The sequence below is a fragment of the Oncorhynchus mykiss genome, chromosome 9, assembly GCF_057628025.1.
Source record: "Oncorhynchus mykiss isolate SJ-2025 chromosome 9, ASM5762802v1, whole genome shotgun sequence".
Classification (NCBI taxonomy): domain Eukaryota; kingdom Metazoa; phylum Chordata; class Actinopteri; order Salmoniformes; family Salmonidae; genus Oncorhynchus; species Oncorhynchus mykiss.
In genome coordinates this window covers 21036105-21056914 of record NC_143030.1, presented here as the reverse complement: position 1 = coordinate 21056914, position 20810 = coordinate 21036105, and positions in this window count along the sequence as shown.

Genomic DNA, 20810 nt, shown 5'->3' with positions numbered 1-20810 from the left:
TTATATATACAGTGAATAGGATGTCAGAATCATTTATATATACAGTGAATAGGATGTCAGAATAATTAATATATACAGTGAATAGGATGTCAGAATAGTTTATATATACAGTGAATAGGATGTCAGAATAATTTATATATACAGTGAATAGGATGTCAGAATAATTTATATATACAGTGAATAGGATGTCAGAATCATTTATATATACAGTGAATAGGATGTCAGAATAATTTATATATACAGTGAATAGGATGTCAGAATAATTTATATATACAGTGAATAGGGTGTCAGAAGAATTTATATATACAGTGAATAGGATGTCAGAATAATTTATATATACAGTGAATAGAATGTCAGAATAATTTATATATACAGTGAATAGGATGTCAGAAGAATTTATATATACAGTGAATAGGATGTCAGAATAATTTATATATACAGTGAATAGGATGTCAGAATAATTTATATATACAGTGAATAGGGTGTCAGAAGAATTTATATATACAGTGAATAGAATGTCAGAATAATTTATATATACAGTGAATAGGATGTCAGAATAATTTATATATACAGTGAATAGGATGTCAGAATAATTTATATATACAGTGAATAGAATGTCAGAATAATTTATATATACAGTGAATAGGATGTCAGAATAATTTATATATACAGTGAATAGGGTGTCAGAAGAATTTATATATACAGTGAATAGAATGTCAGAATAATTTATATATACAGTGAATAGGATGTCAGAATAATTGATATATACAGTGAATAGCGTGTCAGAAGAATTTATATATACAACAACAAGTGGGACACAATCATGAAGTGGAACGACATTTATTGGATATTTCAAACTTTTTTAACAAATCAAAAACTGAAAAATTGGGCGTGCAAAATTATTCAGCCCCTTTACTTTCAGTGCAGCAAACTCTCTCCAGAAGTTCAGTGAGGATCTCTGAATGATCCAATGTTGACCTAAATGACTAATGATGATAAATACAATCCACCTGTGTGTAATCAAGTCTCCGTATAAATGCACCTGCACTGTGATAGTCTCAGAGGTCCGTTAAAAGCGCAGAGAGCATCATGAAGAACAAGGAACACACCAGGCAGGTCCGAGATACTATTGTGAAGAAGTTTAAAGCCGGATTTGGATACAAAAATATTTCCCAAGCTTTAAACATCCCAAGGAGCACTGTGCAAGCGATAATATTGAAATGGAAGGAGTATCAGACCACTGCAAATCTACCAAGACCTGGCCGTCCCTCTAAACTTTCAGCTCATACAAGGAGAAGACTGATCAGAGATGCAGCCAAGAGGCCCATGATCACTCTGGATGAACTGCAGAGATCTACAGCTGAGGTGGGAGACTCTGTCCATAGGACAACAATCAGTCGTATATTGCACAAATCTGGCCTTTATGGAAGAGTGGCAAGAAGAAAGCCATTTCTTAAAGATATCCATAAAAAGTGTCGTTTAAAGTTTGCCACAAGCCACCTGGGAGACACACCAAACATGTGGAAGAAGGTGCTCTGGTCAGATGAAACCAAAATTGAACTTTTTGGCAACAATGCAAAACGTTATGTTTGGCGTAAAAGCAACACAGCTCATCACCCTGAACACACCACCCCCACTGTCAAACATGGTGGTGGCAGCATCATGGTTTGGGCCTGCTTTTCTTCAGCAGGGACAGGGAAGATGGTTAAAATTGATGGGAAGATGGATGGAGCCAAATACAGGACCATTCTGGAAGAAAACCTGATGGAGTCTGCAAAAGACCTGAGACTGGGACGGAGATTTGTCTTCCAACAAGACAATGATCCAAAACATAAAGCAAAATCTACAATGGAATGGTTCAAAAATAAACATATCCAGGTGTTAGAATGGCCAAGTCAAAGTCCAGACCTGAATCCAATCGAGAATCTGTGGAAAGAACTGAAAACTGCTGTTCACAAATGCTCTCCATCCAACCTCACTGAGCTCGAGCTGTTTTGCAAGGAGGAATGGGAAAACATTTCAGTCTCTCGATGTGCAAAACTGATAGAGACATACCCCAAGCGACTTACAGCTGTAATCGCAGCAAAAGGTGGCGCTACAAAGTATTAACTTAAGGGGGCTGAATAATTTTGCACGCCCAATTTTTCAGTTTTTGATTTGTTAAAAAAAGTTAGAAATATCCAATAAATGATTGTGATTGTGTCCCACTTGTTGTTGATTCTTCACAAAAAAATACAGTTTTATATCTTTATGTTTGAAGCCTGAAATGTGGCAAAAGGTCGCAAAGTTCAAGGGGGCCAAATACTTTCGCAAGGCACTGTACAGTGAATATGCTGTTAGAACCATTAAACGATACAGTGAAAATGGTGTCAGGAGTATTAAAGTAAACTGTGAGTATGGTGTCAGGATGTCAGAAGAACTAATCCATACAGTGAAAATGGTGTCAGGAGTATTAAAGTAAACTGTGAGTATGGTGTCAGGATGTCAGAAGAACTAATCCATACAGTGAAAATGGTGTCAGGAGTATTAAAGTAAACTGTGAGTAAGGTGTCAGGATGTCAGAAGAACTAATCCATACAGTGAAAATGGTGTCAGGAGTATTAAACTATCAGTGAATATTGTGTCAGAAGAATTCAACTATACAGTGAATATGGTGTCAGAAGAATTCAACTATACAGTGAATATGGTGTCAGATGTATTAAACTATACAGTGAATATGGTGTCAGATGTATTAAACTATACAGTGAATATGGTGTCAGATGTATTAAACTATACAGTGAATATGGTGTCAGATGTATTAAACTATACAGTGAATATGGTGTCAGATGTATTAAACTATACAGTGAATATGGTGTCAGATGTATTAAACTATACAGTGAATATGGTGTCAGATGTATTAAACTATACAGTGAATATGGTGTCAGATGTATTAAACTATACAGTGAATATGGTGTCAGATGTATTAAACTATACAGTGAATATGGTGTCAGATGTATTAAACTATACAGTGAATATGGTGTTAGATGTATTAAACTATACAGTGAATATGGTGTCAGATGTATTAAACTATACAGTGAATATGGTGTCAGATGTATTAAACTACACAGTGAATATGGTGTCAGATGTATTAAACTATACAGTGAATATGGTGTCAGATGTATTAAACTATACAGTGAATATGGTGTCAGATGTATTAAACTATACCATGAATATGGTGTCAGATGTATTAAACTATACAGTGAATATGGTGTCAGATGTATTAAACTATACCATGAATATGGTGTCAGATGTATTAAACTATACAGTGAATATGGTGTCATATGTATTAAACTATACAGTGAATATGGTGTCAGATGTATAAAACTATACCATGAATATGGTGTCAGATGTATTAAACTATACAGTGAATATGGTGTCAGATGTATTAAACTATACAGTGAATATGGTGTCAGATGTATTAAACTATACCATGAATATGGTGTCAGATGTATTAAACTATACAGTGAATATGGTGTCAGATGTATTAAACTATACCATGAATATGGTGTCAGATGTATTAAACTATACAGTGAATATGGTGTCAGATGTATTAAACTATACAGTGAATATGATGTCAGATGTATTAAACTATTCGTTGAATTAGGGACCATTTTGGTGTTGGACAGGGTCTTGGAGAGAATGGAAGCGGTATTGTTTACATCTGGTATTTTATCATGGTATTCCATTGAAGCAACGCTCCATTCTGTGTGCTCACAATCAATGCAAAGCAAAGCCCTTTAGAAGGCCTGTGTGTTCTAAATATGTCCTGAGCCCTGTGATGTGACTGCCAAGGCTCTTACTGTGGGCGGGAAAGAGAGATAGGGATGTGTGTGTGGTGTGTGTGTGGGGGGGAGGCATGACAGAGAGAGGTTGACAGTGGCAGGGATAATGTATAAGTCAGATCAGTCACCGTGGTAATTGGGCCCTCTTTTTGAGGTGGCTGGCGCTTGCGTTCATTTGTGTGTGTCCTACATCTGCATGTGTCACCCTGATACTGCATGTCACACCAGACACACCCCTATACATACGACATGAGAAAAGCAGCATGCATGATCCAAAGATGAATCTTTCCAATGCAAGTGTGTCTGCGCGCGCGTGTGTGTGTGTGTGTGTGTGTGTGTGTGTGTGTGTGTGTGTGTGTGTGTGTGTGTGTGTGTGTGTGTGTGTGTGTGTGTGTGTGTGTGTGTGTGTGTGTGTGTGTGTGTGTGTGTGTGTGTGTGTGTGTGTGGTGTGTGTCTGTGCGTGTCTCTGTGTGTGTGTGTGTGTGTGTGGTGTGTGTGTATGTGTGTGTGTGTGTGTGTGTGTGGTGTGTGTCTGTGCGTGTCTCTGTGTGTGTGTGTGTGTGTGTGTCTGTGCGTGTCTCTGTGTGTGTGCTCTCGTATGTGTAAGAGTGCTGTTCAATAGTTAATGAGACAAATCCGTAGCATACATTTTTGATGATGACATGTGTCCCATATGGAGGGGTCAACTGCGCCCCCCTCACCCATCATCCCCCCTCCCATCTCCCCTCACACACCCCCTCACCCCCGCTCCCTCACAGAGACTGGTGTCCCACTCAGTCCGATTGTCCGGTACAAAATGCTTTTTCCCTGCCGGTGACACACAACACGCTCCTCCTTGTCTGTCTGTGTGTATGTGGGCATCTCGATTATAACACTTCATCTGTCACTGTTTAAATATCTATTAGTCTTTATCAGCCTCCGTCTTATTTGTGCAACCATCATGTTATTTCCCTCCATTAACTTCATATTAGTGTTCTGTCTAAGTGTGTCTGTCCTCAATTCCTTGTTTGCATGACAGTCAGTCTTTCTCTGTCTCTCTCTCTATTTGTCTATCTCTCTATCTCTTCATGTCTGTGGATATATCTCTAGCTTCAGCCTGACAGCTTTCCTGTCATCCCTCTTGTCCCTCTCTCTGTATGGCCCCTGTCTCTGTCTCTCTGTCTCTCTATCTCTCTGTCTCTCTGTATGTCTGTATCTCTCTGTCTCTCTGTCTGTCTATCTTTCTCTCTGACTCTCTGTCTCTATCTAGTGGTTCCCAACCAGGGGTACTAGATCTCCTGGTGGTACTTGGCCTATCCACAAGGGGGGTACTTGAGAAGACTCATGAGGCCATAGTCCTACTGGTAAAATGCACATGAGGGGGTACTTCAGGGGTACTCCAGGTAGAGTAAAATTCAGTTGGTGGTACAGTCTCTAAAAATGGTTGGGAACCACTGATATACAGTATGCATACTGTCTATATACTAAGGGTACAAAACATTAAGAAAACCTGCTCTTTCCATGACAGACTGACCAGGTGAATCCAGGTGAAAGCTGTGATCCTGTATTGATGTCACCTGTTAAATTCACTTCAGTCAGTATAGAGCAGTGGTTCCCAAACGTTTTGAAGTCCCGTAACCCTTCAAACATTCAACCTCCAGCTGGGTCAGCGCACTCTCAAATGTTTTTTGTTGTTGCCATCATTGCAAGTCTGTCACACACACACAATACGATAAGTGTATTAAACATAAGAATGAGTGTGAGTTTCTGTCACAACCCGGCTCGTGGGAAGTGACAAACACCTCTTATAGGACCAGGGCACAATAATATAATAATAATCAATAATTTTGCTCTTTATTTAACCATCTTACATATAAAACTTTATTTGTTCATTGAAAATTGTGAATAACTCACCACAGCTTAATGAGAAGAGTGTGCATGAAAGGATGCACATAAGTCTGCAATGTTGGGTTGTATCTTAAATCATTTCCACACAGTCTGGGCCTGTATTTAGTTTTCATGCTAGTGAGGGCCGAGAATCCACTCTCACATAGGTACGTGGTTGCAAAGGTCATCAGTGTATTAACAGCGTGATTTGCCAAGGCAGGATACTCTGAGCGCAGCCCTATCCAGAAATCTGTCAGTGGCTTCTGATTAAATTCAATTTTCACAGAACCGCTTGATGCAATTTCGATGAGGCTCTCTTGTTCAGATATCGGTAAGTGGACTAGAGGCAGGGCATGAAAGGGATAACGAATTCAGTTGTTTGTGTCATCTGTTTCGGGAAAGTACCTGCGTAATTGCGCACCCAACTCACTCAGGCTTTGCTATATTACATTTGACATTGTCCATAAGCTTGAGTTCATGTGCACACAAAAAATCATACAATGAAGAAAGACCTGTGTTGTCCTTGTTAATGCAGACAGAGAAGAGCTCCAACTTCTTAATCATAGCCTCAATTTTGTCCCTCACATTGAATATAGCTGCGAAGAGCTCCTGTAATCCTAGATTCAGATCATTCAGGTGAGAAAAAACATCACCCAGATAGGCCAGTCGTGTGAGAAACTCGTCATCATACAAGCTGTCAGACAAGTGAAAATGATGGTCAGTAAAGAAAACTTAAAGCTCGTCTCTCAATTTAAAAAAATGTGTCAATACTTTGTCCCTTGATAACCAGCACACTTCTGTATGTTGTAAAAGTGTTACATGATCGCTGCCCGTATCACTGCATAGGGCAGAAAATATACGAGAGTTCAGGGACCTTGCTTTAACAAAGTTTTTTTTAAATGTCACTGTAGTGTCCAACATGTCTTTCAAGCTGTCAGGCATTCCCTTGGCAGCAAGAGCCTCTCGGTGGATGCTGCAGTGTACCCAAATGGCGTCGGGAGAAACTGCTTGCAGGTGCATTACCACTCCACTATGTCTCCCTGTCATGGCTTTTGCAACTTCATTGCAGGAAAAGGTGGGCCAAACACACTTCCTTTCACATCGACGGGGCTGTAGTGGCGCGGGTCGAGAGTTTCAAGTTCCTTGGCGTCCACATCACCAGCAAACTATCATGGTTCAAACACACCAGGAAAGGTGCACGAGATTGAAAAAACTTGGCATGGGTCCCCAGATCCTAAAAAAGTTCTGCAGCTGCACCAGCGAGAGCATCCTGATTGGTTGCATCACCGCCTGGTTTGGCAACTGCTCGGCATTCGACCAAAAGGTGCTACAGTGGGTAGTGTGTACCAGTGCCAATCTTCCTGCCATCAAGGAGCTACAATATATACTAGGTGGTGTCAGAGGAAGGCATCAAAAATAGTAAAATATTCCAGTCATCCAAGTCATAGACTGTTCTCTCTGATATCGCACGGCAAGCACTACCGAAGCGCCAAGTCTAGGTCCAAAAGGCTCCTTAACAGCTTCTACCCCCAAGCCATAAGACTGCTGAATAATTATTAAATTAGCCACCCAGACTATTTGCATTGATCCCCCCCCCTCTTTCCCCCCTTGGTTTTTACACTGCTGTTACTTGCTATTTATTATTCATGCACAGTCACTTTACCCCTACCTACATGTACAAATTGCCTCAACTAACCTGTACCCTCTCACATTGACTCAGTACCGGTACCCCCTGTATATAGCCTCATAATTGCTGTTTTATTGTGTTTTTTATTAAATGTTTTACTTTAGTTATTTAGTAAATATTTTCTTAACTCTATTATCTTAAAACTGCATTGTTGGTTAAGGGCTTGTAAGTCAGCATTTCATGGTAAGATCTATACTTTTTGTATTCGGTGCATGTGACATACAATTTGATTTTATTTGAAGGTGCGGAAAAATGTTAAAGAAGGATTTTTAAGCCTTGAGACAATTGAGACATGGATTGTGTATGTGTGCCATTCAGAGGGTGAATGGGCAAGACAAAAGATTTAAGTGCCTTTGAACAGGGTATGGTAGTAGGTGCCAGGCGCACCGGATTGAGTGTGCAACGCTGCTGAGTTTTTCACGCTTAGCAGTTTCCTGTGTGTATCAAGAATGGTCCACCACCCAAAGGACATCCAGCCAACTTGTCACAACTGTGGGAAGAATTGGAGTCAACATGGACCAGCATCCCTGTGGAACACTTTCGACACCTTGTAGAGTCCATGCCCCGACGAATATAGGCTGTTCTGACAGCAAACTCAATATTAGGACGGTGTTCTTAATGTGTTGTACACTGTATTTGTTCACACGGCATCCTCTCAGACACACATACTCCCTGTGTGTCTTTGTGTGCAAACTCACAATAGTGTGGCTTGCCAAAAAACTGGGGGAATGGATGAGAGAGAGAGAGAGAGAGAGAGAGAGAGCGAGAGAGAGAGAGAGAGAGAGAGAGAGAGAGAGAGAGAGAGAGAGAGAGAGAGAGAGAGAGAGAGAGAGAGAGAGAGAGAGAGAGAGAGAGAGAGAGAGAGAGAGAGAGAGAGAGAGAGAGAGAGAGAGAGCGAGCTATCGTTTCAGGGCTTGGTCTGGATTTCAGCTCTAGGCCTCTTTGTGTGGCTTCCAGTCAGACTCATGTATTGTAGCCTAGTCCCAGTGCCAGCTGATGCCAGTCCCTGCCAGCCTGCCAATGCCAGTGTGTGTATACAGGCAGGAGCTCAACACCCCAGTTCCTCTTTGTCTTTCCTTTCTGTCTGCATAAATATAAATACACACACACACACGTACAGACAGACGCAAACACACACAGATGCAAAAAGGCCCACACATAAACACACATACTCTCCCAGGGCTTAGTATGCATAGAGGGCTAATTGTTAGCTCCCTGTCTGACACTTTTTTCCTTCTCTTTGAACGGAGATGTAGTGCAAACATAGAGGGGTGTGTGTGTGTGTGTGTGTGTGTGTGTGTGTGTGTGTGTGTGTGTGTGTGTGTGACCCAGCCTGCAGCCCAGGACCACCATTTCAATCTGCCCACTTAAACACCAAACCCCCTGAAAGAGAAGAGTGTTGACTCAATTGTTCGGGTCACAACAGTTTTATCACTACCTAGACACGCAATGATAGCTCTTCTCCTTTTTCTCCCGTACTATCTCCCTCTTGAAACTTAAATACCATTCTATTTACCACAAGCTTGTGAAATGCTGGCTCGGTGGCTCATTCTTGGTTAATATGCTGGAGGGTTTGCTAAAAACAAATAACTTTCAATTGTCAAGGTGAAAGAGGATGAAAATGTCTGACCCTTGCGTTCCTTGGCAGTGCTAGGGCAAGTGGAGAATGTCTATGAAAATGTCTGACCCTTGCGTTCCTTGGCAGTGCTAGGGCAAGTGGAGAATGACTATGAACTGGATGTCGCTGAGGCGTTGCGTTTTATGGGGCCTATTATGGTGCAAAATCGTAATCAGTAGGTTTTTGAATTGCCTGCAGTCTGTCTGGTCTGTTGAAGATTTTGACTGTGAAAGTACAGTAACATTGTAACTTAGTAACTTAGTAGCATATTAACATAGTAACATTTTAACATTGTAGCTTAGTAACTTAGTAACTTAGTAGCATATTAACATAGTAACATTTTAACATTGTAGTTTAGTAACTTAGTAACTTAGTAGAGAAACTCTGTGGTACTACTAGGTCTGTTCATACCACTTTGCTGGAGTATTTGTAAAGTTATTATCCCTTCATTCTAACATATTTTTTACACAAAGCAAATGTCTGTTTCAACAGATAGTAAAACACCATCTAATCTAACCCAGAGTAAAGCTACAACAGATAGTAAAACACCATCTAATCTAACCCAGAGTAAAGCTACAACAGATAGTAAAACACCATATAATCTAACCCAGAGTAAAGCTACAACAGATAGTAAACACCATCCAATCTAACCCAGAGTAAAGCTACAACAGATAGTAAAACACCATATAATCTAACCCAGAGTAAAGCTACAACAGATAGTAAAACACCATATAATCTAACCCAGAGTAAAGCTACAACAGATAGTAAAACACCATATAATCTAACCCAGAGTAAAGCTACAACAGATAGTAAAACACCATATAATCTAACCCAGAGTAAAGCTACAACAGATAGTAAAACACCATCTAATCTAACCCAGAGTAAAGCTACAACAGATAGTAAAACACCATCTAATCTAACCCAGAGTAAAGCTACAACAGATAGTAAAACACCATATAATCTAACCCAGAGTAAAGCTACAACAGATAGTAAAACACCATCTAATCTAACCCAGAGTAAAGCTACAACAGATAGTAAAACACCATCTAATCTAACCCAGAGTAAAGCTACAACAGATAGTAAACACCATCCAATCTAACCCAGAGTAAAGCTACAACAGATAGTAAAACACCATATAATCTAACCCAGAGTAAAGCTACAACAGATAGTAAACACCATCCAATCTAACCCAGAGTAAAGCTACAACAGATAGTAAAACACCATATAATCTAACCCAGAGTAAAGCTACAACAGATAGTAAAACACCATCTAATCTAACCCAGAGTAAAGCTACAACAGATAGTAAAACACCATATAATCTAACCCAGAGTAAAGCTACAACAGATAGTAAAACACCATATAATCTAACCCAGAGTAAAGCTACAACAGATAGTAAAACACCATCTAATCTAACCCAGAGTAAAGCTACAACAGATAGTAAAACACCATGTAATCTAACCCAGAGTAAAGCTACAACAGATAGTAAAACACCATATAATCTAACCCAGAGTAAAGCTACAACAGATAGTAAAACACCATCTAATCTAACCCAGAGTAAAGCTACAACAGATAGTAAAACACCATCTAATCTAACCCAGAGTAAAGCTACAACAGATAGTAAACACCATCCAATCTAACCCAGAGTAAAGCTACAACAGATAGTAAAACACCATCCAATCTAACCCAGAGTAAAGCTACAACAGATAGTAAACACCATCCAATCTAATCCAGAGTAAAGCTACAACAGATAGTAAACAACATCCAATCTAATCCAGAGCAAAGCTACAACAGATAGTAAAACACCATCCAATCTAACCCAGAGTAAAGCTACAACAGATAGTAAACACCATCCAATCTAACCCAGAGTAAAGCTACAACAGATAGTAAAACACCATATAATCTAACCCAGAGTAAAGCTACAACAGATAGTAAAACACCATCTAATCTAACCCAGAGTAAAGCTACAACAGATAGTAAAACACCATATAATCTAACCCAGAGTAAAGCTACAACAGATAGTAAAACACCATATAATCTAACCCAGAGTAAAGCTACAACAGATAGTAAAACACCATCTAATCTAACCCAGAGTAAAGCTACAACAGATAGTAAAACACCATGTAATCTAACCCAGAGTAAAGCTACAACAGATAGTAAAACACCATATAATCTAACCCAGAGTAAAGCTACAACAGATAGTAAAACACCATCTAATCTAACCCAGAGTAAAGCTACAACAGATAGTAAAACACCATCTAATCTAACCCAGAGTAAAGCTACAACAGATAGTAAACACCATCCAATCTAACCCAGAGTAAAGCTACAACAGATAGTAAACACCATCCAATCTAATCCAGAGTAAAGCTACAACAGATAGTAAACAACATCCAATCTAATCCAGAGTAAAGCTACAACAGATAGTAAACAACATCCAATCTAACCTAGAGTCAAGCAGTTTGTGGTTGTTATTATTGAGGCCTCTTGAGTTCCTTCCTGACATGTGACCTGACACAGAAACATCCAGTCATTATCAAAGTGTATGTTGTGTTCTTGCAGTAGTAGGTGGTCTGTCCTTTAATGGCTCCAGCCCATGTTGTTCCAGGGTATAGCCTATCCCTGACACACACACACTGTATAAAGCTGTAACCCTGACATGCAGGTTAACATAATAACATTTATGGTAATGAGACTGTAATTTCCTGAGGCCCCCGTGCTGTTAACAGGTAATTGGTGTGTTTGCAAATAGGGCCCGGTGCGTGTGTGTGCGTATGCGTTCGTGTTTGTAGGCGTGGGGGGGGGGCGGGGGATTGTTCAGTTCACAGGCGCTACTGACAGATGACACCTCTGTCCTACCATTTTACAGATGAGAATGAAGGATGAGTGTGTTTGTCCGTTAAACTGCATCTATGTGTTTGTGCCTGCATTGTGTGTGTGTGCTTGTGTGTGTGACAAGCATGACAGATGTCTCTATCCAGCTGTTTCAGACACGAGAGAAAAAGTGTGTGTGTGTGAGTGTGTGTGCGCGTGTGCGTGTGTGCGTGCGTGCGTGCGTCAGGGTCCTTCCCTCAGGCGTGTTGCAGTAGAGTTGAGGGGGGGGGGGGGGGGGATGTGATTCCCACCCCTGGAATATCTTCACTCCTTCACACATTTTGGGAATTTCCTCTTAAATGTTTCCTATTTTTCATCTCTTCTCCCTTTCTCTCAGCCCTGAGGAGAAGGATAGCGAAAGGCTATGTGACACCTGGTTTTTATCTGCAGAGAAAGAGAGAGACCAACAATGGGGAGAGAACGAGGTCAGTCGTTGAGAGGAGTTTTAGAAGGGCGATTGTGTCACTCTGTATTCAGTACTGATTTCACTACAGTTATGTGTCCGCTGTCGATTTACCAGTGCACTGTAAAAACAAGTGTTTAGGTTCTGAACACGTAACTCAACACTTTTCGGTAGATTGCAAACACCAAAACATGTTTCGCTGTAACACATTTTAAACACATGAACATGTTTATTCAGCACAAGGTATTAGGTTTTAAGCACTAAACACTGCTTCAATTAAAAGTAAACCGTTTATGACCACATTTGATACATTTCATGCGGCCTTTAGTTATTGCCGCGTTATCCTTGAAATGGTGGTCTGAAAATCCTGGCTCATTGAGCAGTGAGGTGTATTCATGTATGCCAAGGGAATCCAGGCTTGCCCAAAAAACTGACCCTCTCTGTGTTTCATAATTTTCCTTCAATTCGCAAAAGGCTGATTGTATCTCATCGGAGAAAACATCAGAGTGAGGGAAACAGCACCCCTCTGCCTCTGTATGTGAAGCCCATCGATCTGATGCTGTCTGATGGTCAAAAAGAGTATGATATTGTACCCGCCCGTAGCATTAAATGCAAGGGAAGCCAGCAAGCAATTGGCCTCCCTTGGTATATTTTTTTATGCAATAATAGCCAATCAGCGTTGAGATAAACTGAGTGAGCTCAACTGTGAATGGTCCTGGCCCACCAAATTTTTTTTTAATGGGAAGCCAGGTTGGATTTGGCTTCAAACCAATCACATCACATCAAAAGCCCAATGTCATTGACAGAAAGAAATGTAAATTGTTGCATCTCGTTATGTGGTTGTCCTCCGGTGGCTAGATAGCTAAAATTGTCCCTTTCCTAAATAACTTAATTCTCCATACTGGCCAATGATTATAACGGTGATTCTGATCCAACCACAAATTCATTGATATTGTCTCTGGCTTGAGAGGATGGAAGTTTAATATGTAGCTAGATGTAGTAGGCTAATGTTAATTGGCTAATCACAATATGTAGCTAGATGTAGTAAGCTAATGTTAGCTGGCTAATCATTGCCCATGAAAGGAAGTTAGGCTAGGGAGCAAGTATTTTAGCCAGGTAGCCAAGGACAACAAAAACTAAAAGTGTGTACTGTATGACAGAGTCATAGACCGTTTAGGTAACATGAACGAGGAGGATGGCATTGGCGTTTCTCTACAAGTCAGCTGAGTCAACATGTTATTCTACTTACGCAAGACACACAGAAATCAGTACCATGGACAGCCACATGATATTTAGCTATATTTAGAAATGTAGATTTTGATTTGTCACTGTATTAGACGAAGCGTATGTGATTTGATGATGTTGAAGTGGTGATGTTGAAGTGGTGCTGGAATAGTGGAGGCAGCTCATGTTTTCTTTGCATCTTGCGGTAACTCTCCGTGGTTCTAAATCAATAGTTGTTTAGTGGTCCAACAATGTCAGAAACAACTTGGTTGACCGTGCTGTAGGTCATGTAACTGTTTGTTACATGCAATATGCTTTGTGGACTCCACCAGACAGAGGTTGCTCTCTGGTTTTGTGATGAAACAAAGGTGTGGTTGAATTTATTCTTCCACTGTGTCTTCTTATTGTCTCGGGCCTTAGGCCTATATATCACGGTGGCAATGCATATGAACTGGTTATAGAGCAAACAATGCAATTATCACAACACATAGGTTGTAATATAGCTTTTTTTCTGGCTTGGCTTCTCCAGTGATTTTACCCATGCACCGCTTCTGCTCGTGAGCCCCTTCAGACCTGCAAGTCACAATACGCTGGTTTGTGAAGTGATTAGCAATTCCTATCGGAATCCAGCCCGAGGGAGGATATCCAAGAATTTGAATATTTTATCACCCACAACCTGCACTCAGAATGACTGCTATCTAAACTGTCTCAGTTGGGAGAGTATGGCACTTGCAATGCCAGGGTTGTGGGTTCGATTCCCATGGTGGACCAGTACCAACAAATATGAACATCTATGCACTCACTACTGTAAGTTGCTCTGGATAAGAGTGCTTGCTAAATGACTGAAAAGTCAACTGCAGCAACCATCTCAATAATGGGTCCAATAAGTCAAACCCCTTAAAGATTGAAATGTAAGGTATTTATCTTTGTATATTATAAGATCAATGTGCAAGAGAAAACATTGACAATAAAACAAACTATTTAAAAAAAATCTATCTGCAACAAAGCATGCTGGGAAATATGACAATATGCCCCTTCCACTTATTTTTCACTCAGAGAGTTAACGGAAATGAACTCAACACAGTCGAGCAACAACAAAAGCACACTGATCCAAAAAAAAGGCAAAGAAAGTCACATCAATTTCAAATGACTAAATCCCCTCCAACATGTTCCATGTATGTACAGTGGGGAGAACAAGTATTTGATACACTGTCGATTTTGCAGGTTGTCCTACTTACAAAGCATGTAGAGGTCTGTAATTTTTATCATAGGTACACTTCAACTGTGAGAGACAGAATCTAAAACAAAAATCCAGAAAATCACATAGTATGATTTTTAAGTAATTCATTTGCATTTTATTGCATGACATAAGTATTTGATCACCTACCAACCAGTAAGAATTCCGGCTCTCACAGACCTGTTAGTTTTTCTTTAGGAAGCCCTCCTGTTCTCCACTCATTACCTGTATTAACTGCACCTGTTTGAACTCGTTACCTGTATAAAAGACACCTGTCCACACACTCAATCAAAAAGACTCCAACCTCTCCACATTGGCCAAGACCAGAGACACGCTGTGCAAGGACATCAGGGATAAAGTTGTAGAACTGCACAAGGCTGGGATGGGCTACAGGACAATAGGTAAGCAGCTTGGTGAGAAGGCAAAAACTGTTGCCGCAATTATTAGAAAATGGAAGAAGTTCAAGATGACGGTCAATCACCCTCGGTCTGGGGCTCCATGCAAGATCTCACCTTGTGGGGCATCAATGATCATGAGGAAGGTGAGGGATCAGCCCAGAACTACAGGGCAGGACCTGGTCAATGACCTGAAGAGAGCTGGGACCACAGTCTCAAAGAAAACCATTAGTAACACACTACGCCGTCATGGAAATCCTGCAGCGCACGCATGGTCCCCCTGCTCAAGCCAGCGCATGTCCAGGCCCGTCTGAAGTTTGCCAATGACCATCTGGATGATCCAGAGGATGAATGGGAGAAGGTCATCTGGTCTGATGAGACAAAAATAGAGCTTTTTGGTCTAAACTCCACTCGCCGTGTTTGGAGGAAGAAGAAGAATGAGTACAACCCCAAGAACACCATCCCAACCGTGAAGCATGGAGGTGGAAACATCATTCTTTGGGGATGCTTTTCTGAAAAGGGGACAGGATGACTGCACCGTATTGAGGGGAGGATGGATGGGGCCATGTATCGCGAGATCTTGGCCAACAACCTCCTTCCCTCAGTAAGAGTATTGAAGATGAGTTGTGGCTGGGTCTTCCAGCATGACAACGACCCGAAACACACAGCCAGGGCAACTAAGGAGTGGCTCCGTAAGAAGCATCTCAAGGTCCTGGAGTGGCCTAGCCAGTCTCCAGACCTGAACCCAATAGAAAATCTTTGGAGGGAGCTGAAAATCCGTATTGCCCAGCGACAGCCCCAAAACCTGAAGGATCTGGAGAAGGTCTGTATGGAGGAGTGGGCCAAAATCCCTGCTGCCGTGTGTGCAAACCTGGTCAAGAACTACAGGAAACATATGATCTCTGTAATTGCAAACAAAGGTTTCTGTACCAAATATTAGGTTCTGCTTTTCTGATGTATCAAATACTTATGTCATGCAATAAAATGCAAATTAATTACTTAAAAATCACACAATGTGATTTTCTGGATTTTTGTTTCAGATTCCGTCTCTCACAGTTGAAGTGTACCTATGATACAAATGACAGACCTCTACATGCTTTGTAAGTAGGAAAACCTGCAAAATCGGCAGTGTATCAAATACTTGTTCTCCCCACTGTATGTGTGTGTGTGTGCCTGTATCCATGTCTGAGTGTGCTTTTGTGTGCGCAAGCAACCACGACCCCTTTGTTTGTATCTTGTATTACGTGTGTGAGTAGTATGGCTCAGTTAGAGCATGGAGCATGCAACGTCAGGGTTGTGGGTTTGATTCCCAGGGCCACCCATACGCAAAATGCATGTATGCATGACTGTAAGTTGCCTTGGACAAAAGTGTCTGCTAAATGGCATATTAAATGGAACCGGGTGCTCAGTTAGTTTTTTAATGCGATAGATAAAGGAGGCCTTGTAGCAGCCTGATCACATAAAACACATTTCTTTGTTGGAAACATACAAACACGGCCTAGCAAATAGAGAACCTTCAATACACCCTGAAATGGCCAACAGTATGTTCACGGTCAGAGACACAAACACAAGGTTAGAGGGAGGGAGGGAGGGAGGGAGGGAGGGAGGGAGGGAGGGAGGGAGGGAGGGAGTGGGAGGACAGAGGAACACATGGCAGGCAGAAAAACAGAACCTGACAAACACTAGTATTGATTGGAATGTCCTCCCTCTCCCCTCTTTCCTCTACATCTCTATGTTCCTTTTTTCCCCTCCTCTTTTACAGTGGAGGACTTCATTTTTCCATCTACCACCCTGAAAGGGTTCTGAGAGAAGGGATGGAGATGGACAAGAGGAAGGAGGGCAGAGATGAAAAGCGTGCTGAAATGAATGAAGGGAAGAAAGGGAGGTAAAAGGAGGGACAATGAGGAGAGAGTTATTAAAACGAGCGTGATGCTGCAGACAAAATGGAAGGAGATGGTTAAAGTGAAGGAGAGCTGGAAGAGAGAGAAAAAGAGAGCGTGAGTAGAGAGAGAGGGAGAAAGGGAATGCGTCGACGGGTGAGATTGGAAGGTGAAGGGGGGAAGGAGGGAACAAGGGAGAGGTAAAGTGGTGTAAATGGGGGGCTCGGCTTGGTTCTCTCCACTTCTCCTCCCTCACTCGTTATCTCTATTAGCACCTGCTGCGCTAACGAGGCCAGCACTTGGTTACCACGGCAACACCTTGTCAACCCCCTTCCAACAGCACCCCTAACTCCAATCTCAACCCCCCCCCTTTCCTTCCCCCTCTTGTCCAGGTGATGAAACAAATATACAGTGGGTAGTTGGCGTGTGTGAAGTGTGTGCGTTTGTCCATGTGTGTGTGTGTGTGTGTGTGTGTGTGTGTGTGTGTGTGTGTGTGTGTGTGTGTGTGTGTGTGTGTGTGTGTGTGTGTGTGTGTGTGTGTGTGTGTGTGTGTGTGTGTGTGTGTGTGTGTGTGCGTTTGTCCATATTATGAGCAGTCATACACACACTGCCATTCTGCCCTGTTGTATTTTGTCTTCTCCCTCTCCCTCCTTTCTTTCTGTCTTTTTCTGTGAGCATATCCACTTTCCAGCCCACGCTGGTGTGGTGGCATAGTGGGGTTGTAAGGCTGGTTGTTGATGCACTGTGTCCAGTAAGTGCAGATAATGAAGCTGTCTGCAGTGATCAATAGAGACCGGCCCTCTCCTCCTCGCTCACACACACAGATATTCTCTCTCTCTCTCTCCTCGCCCCACTCTGCTTTCAGTAAAGATCCTGCTGATTGCTATGGCTGATGGGTAAGAGGGAGGAAAGGGGGAGATGTGAGGAGTGCAGGACTGATTTTGGACTGTATTTTCACCCCTGCAGATGGCAGCAGGTTGGATGGAGAAAGAGACAGGGAGCGAGCTAGCAAGCAGTAGAAAGGTAGAAAGAGACGGAGCAAAGAAAGAAGGAGGAAAAGAGAGCGAGAGAGATGGGGGGAGAGAGAGAGAGAGATGGAGAGAGAGAGAGAGAAGGTGGCACAAATAGTGAGAGCGAGGTAGATGGATAGTGGTTGTAGTGGTCACCTCCGTCAGTGTGTGATTGGGTCCCAGCTGCCTGGTCAAGCTGTGTCTGTGTCAACACGGCAGAGAGATGTGACCATGGCTTTTGTAGGGAACTCTCGTAATGTCCTCTCCCTTTCTCCATCTTGCTCTTTCTCCCCTTTCTTCTCCAACGTGATTTGTGGTGCCCAACAGAGATAGGGGAGGGGAAGACAGGAGGGGCAGACTTTTATAAAAGAAGAGAAAGAAAGAAGTGGGAAAAAAGAGAACATGTAATGAAGGGAAAGAGCATGTTGAGAATAAAGAAGGAGATGTGAGTTTGGGGCCCTAGTAGTGTAGCATGTGTATACACTCCTGTCTCCCAGGACTTGGGTTTAAATCTCCATACAGATGGACTGTTACAAACTCACAGCGGGCCTCATTAATATTTAATGAGTCAAATGTATACTATGAAGATGTAATGCTGACAGTTTGTGTCTGTGTGTCTGTGTATCTATGTGCCTGTGTAGCTGGTAAAGTACATTCCATGCAATGTGAGTTTGTTTGTGTGAGGGTGCATTCATGCATGTGTGTTTTGTGTCCATGTAGCACTTTCCTGCAGACAATGACCAAAAGCGCCCACTTTGGCCTCATGGCTGGAATGTTATTCATATTTTTCATCATTTCATACTTAATAAAGATTTATTTTTAATTAAACGACGAAAATCCAGTGTTTCTATGACACACAGTTTTGTTATATTTCAGTCTTCTGTGATGTATGTAAAGTGTAATATTGGGATGCAAACTCAAAATTGAATATATTTTAAGCCCATAACCATGTGTGAGGCGTATACTTTTGTTTCAAAGTAGATTTGTTTAAGACTACCAAGAATCACTCTTTGTGACCCTGATTTAGCCCACTGCAGTAAAAGTTTTCTAAGTCTTCCTCCACACGTGTGCGTATTTGTCTGTGTGTGCTTGTACAGTGTGTGTACCTGGGTGTGTGTATTTCAGCTCTATCCGCATGTCTCTGCCTCAGTCAGGTGAACTGGTCCTTGTCCTGTCCGCCCCCAGAGAGCTGAACAGGCCTGAGCTGTGTGTCACTGTGCCAGAACCAAAATACACACAGGACAATACAGTATAGGCTTGCACCCCCCTCTATCTGTCTCTGTCTGTCTGTCTGTCTGTCTGTCTGTCTGTCTGTCTGTCTGTCTGTCTGTCTGTCTGTCTGTCTGTCTGTCTCTCTGTCCACCCCTCCTCTCTCTATTTCTCTCTTTATCTCTCTTTCTGTATTTCTCTACACCCCTCCCCTCTCTCTCTTTCTCGCTCTGGCGTTTTGTCTCTGTCTTTCTCTCTCTCTCTGTCTTTTAAAACATTTATTCAACATAAATATAGGTTGTATTTACAATGTTTGTTCTTCACTGGTTGCCCTTTTCTTGTTGCAGCAGGTCACAAATCTTGCTGCTGTGATGGCACACTGTGGTATTTCACCCAATAGATATGGGAGTTTATCAAAATTGGATTTGTTTTCAAATTCTTTGTGGGTCTGCTTAATCTGAGGGAAATATGTGTGTCTCTCTCTCAAATGATAATATGTGTGTCTCTAATAAGGTCATACATTTGGCAGGAGGTTAGGAAGTGCAGCGCAGATTCCACCACATTTTGTTGGCAGTGAGCACATAGACTGTCTTCTCTTGAGAGCCAGGTGTATGGCGGTCTTTCTCAATAGCAAGGCCATTCTGTACACAGCCAAGATTTCCTTAAGTTTGGGTCAGTCACAGTGGTTAGGCATTCTGCCACTGTGTACTGTCTGTTTATGGCCAAATAGCATTCTAGTTTGCTCTGTGTTTTGTTAATTATTTTCAATATGTCAAGTAATTATCTTTTTGTTTCTCATGATTTGGTTGGGTCTAATTGTGTTACTGCCCTGGGGGCTCTGTGGGATCTGTTTGTGTTTGTGAACAGAGCCCCAGGACCAGCTTGCTTAGGGGGCTCTTCTCCAGGTTCATTTCTTTGTACTTTGTTATGGAAGGTTTGGGAATTGCTTCCTTTTAGGTGGTTGTAGAATTTCACGGCTCTTTTCTGGATTTTGATCATTAGTGGGTATCGGCGTAATTCTGCAATGCAACCATTATTTGGTGTTTTACGTTGTACACGGAGGATATCTTTTGTAGAATTCTGCATGCAGAGTCTCAATTTGGTGTTTGTCACATTTTGTGAATTCTTGGTTGGTGAGCGGACCCCAGACTTCACAACCATAAAGGGAAATGGATTCTATAACTGATTCAAGTATTTTTAGCCAGATCCTAATTGGAATGTCGAATTTTAAGCTCCTTTTGATGGCATAGAAGGCCCTTCTTGCCTTGTCTCGCAGATCATTCACAGCTTTGTGCAAGTTACCTGTGGTGCTGATGTTTAGAACGAGATATGTGTCGTTTTTTGTGTGCGCTTGGGCAACCGGTCTCTCTCTCTCTCTCTCTCTCTCTCTCTCTCTCTTTCTCTCAATTCAATTCAAGGGGCTCTCTCTCTGTCTCTCTCTCTGAAGTTTATCTTCTTTGGAGTCACTGGCAAAAGAGAAAACACGAGGCCCAAGACAAGAAGCTCCACTTCTTCAACAAGTGGGAGCAGCGGCTCCTCCCCTCTACATGAACACAGAGGATTTGAAGGCCGAGATTCTTGCTGACCTCAGA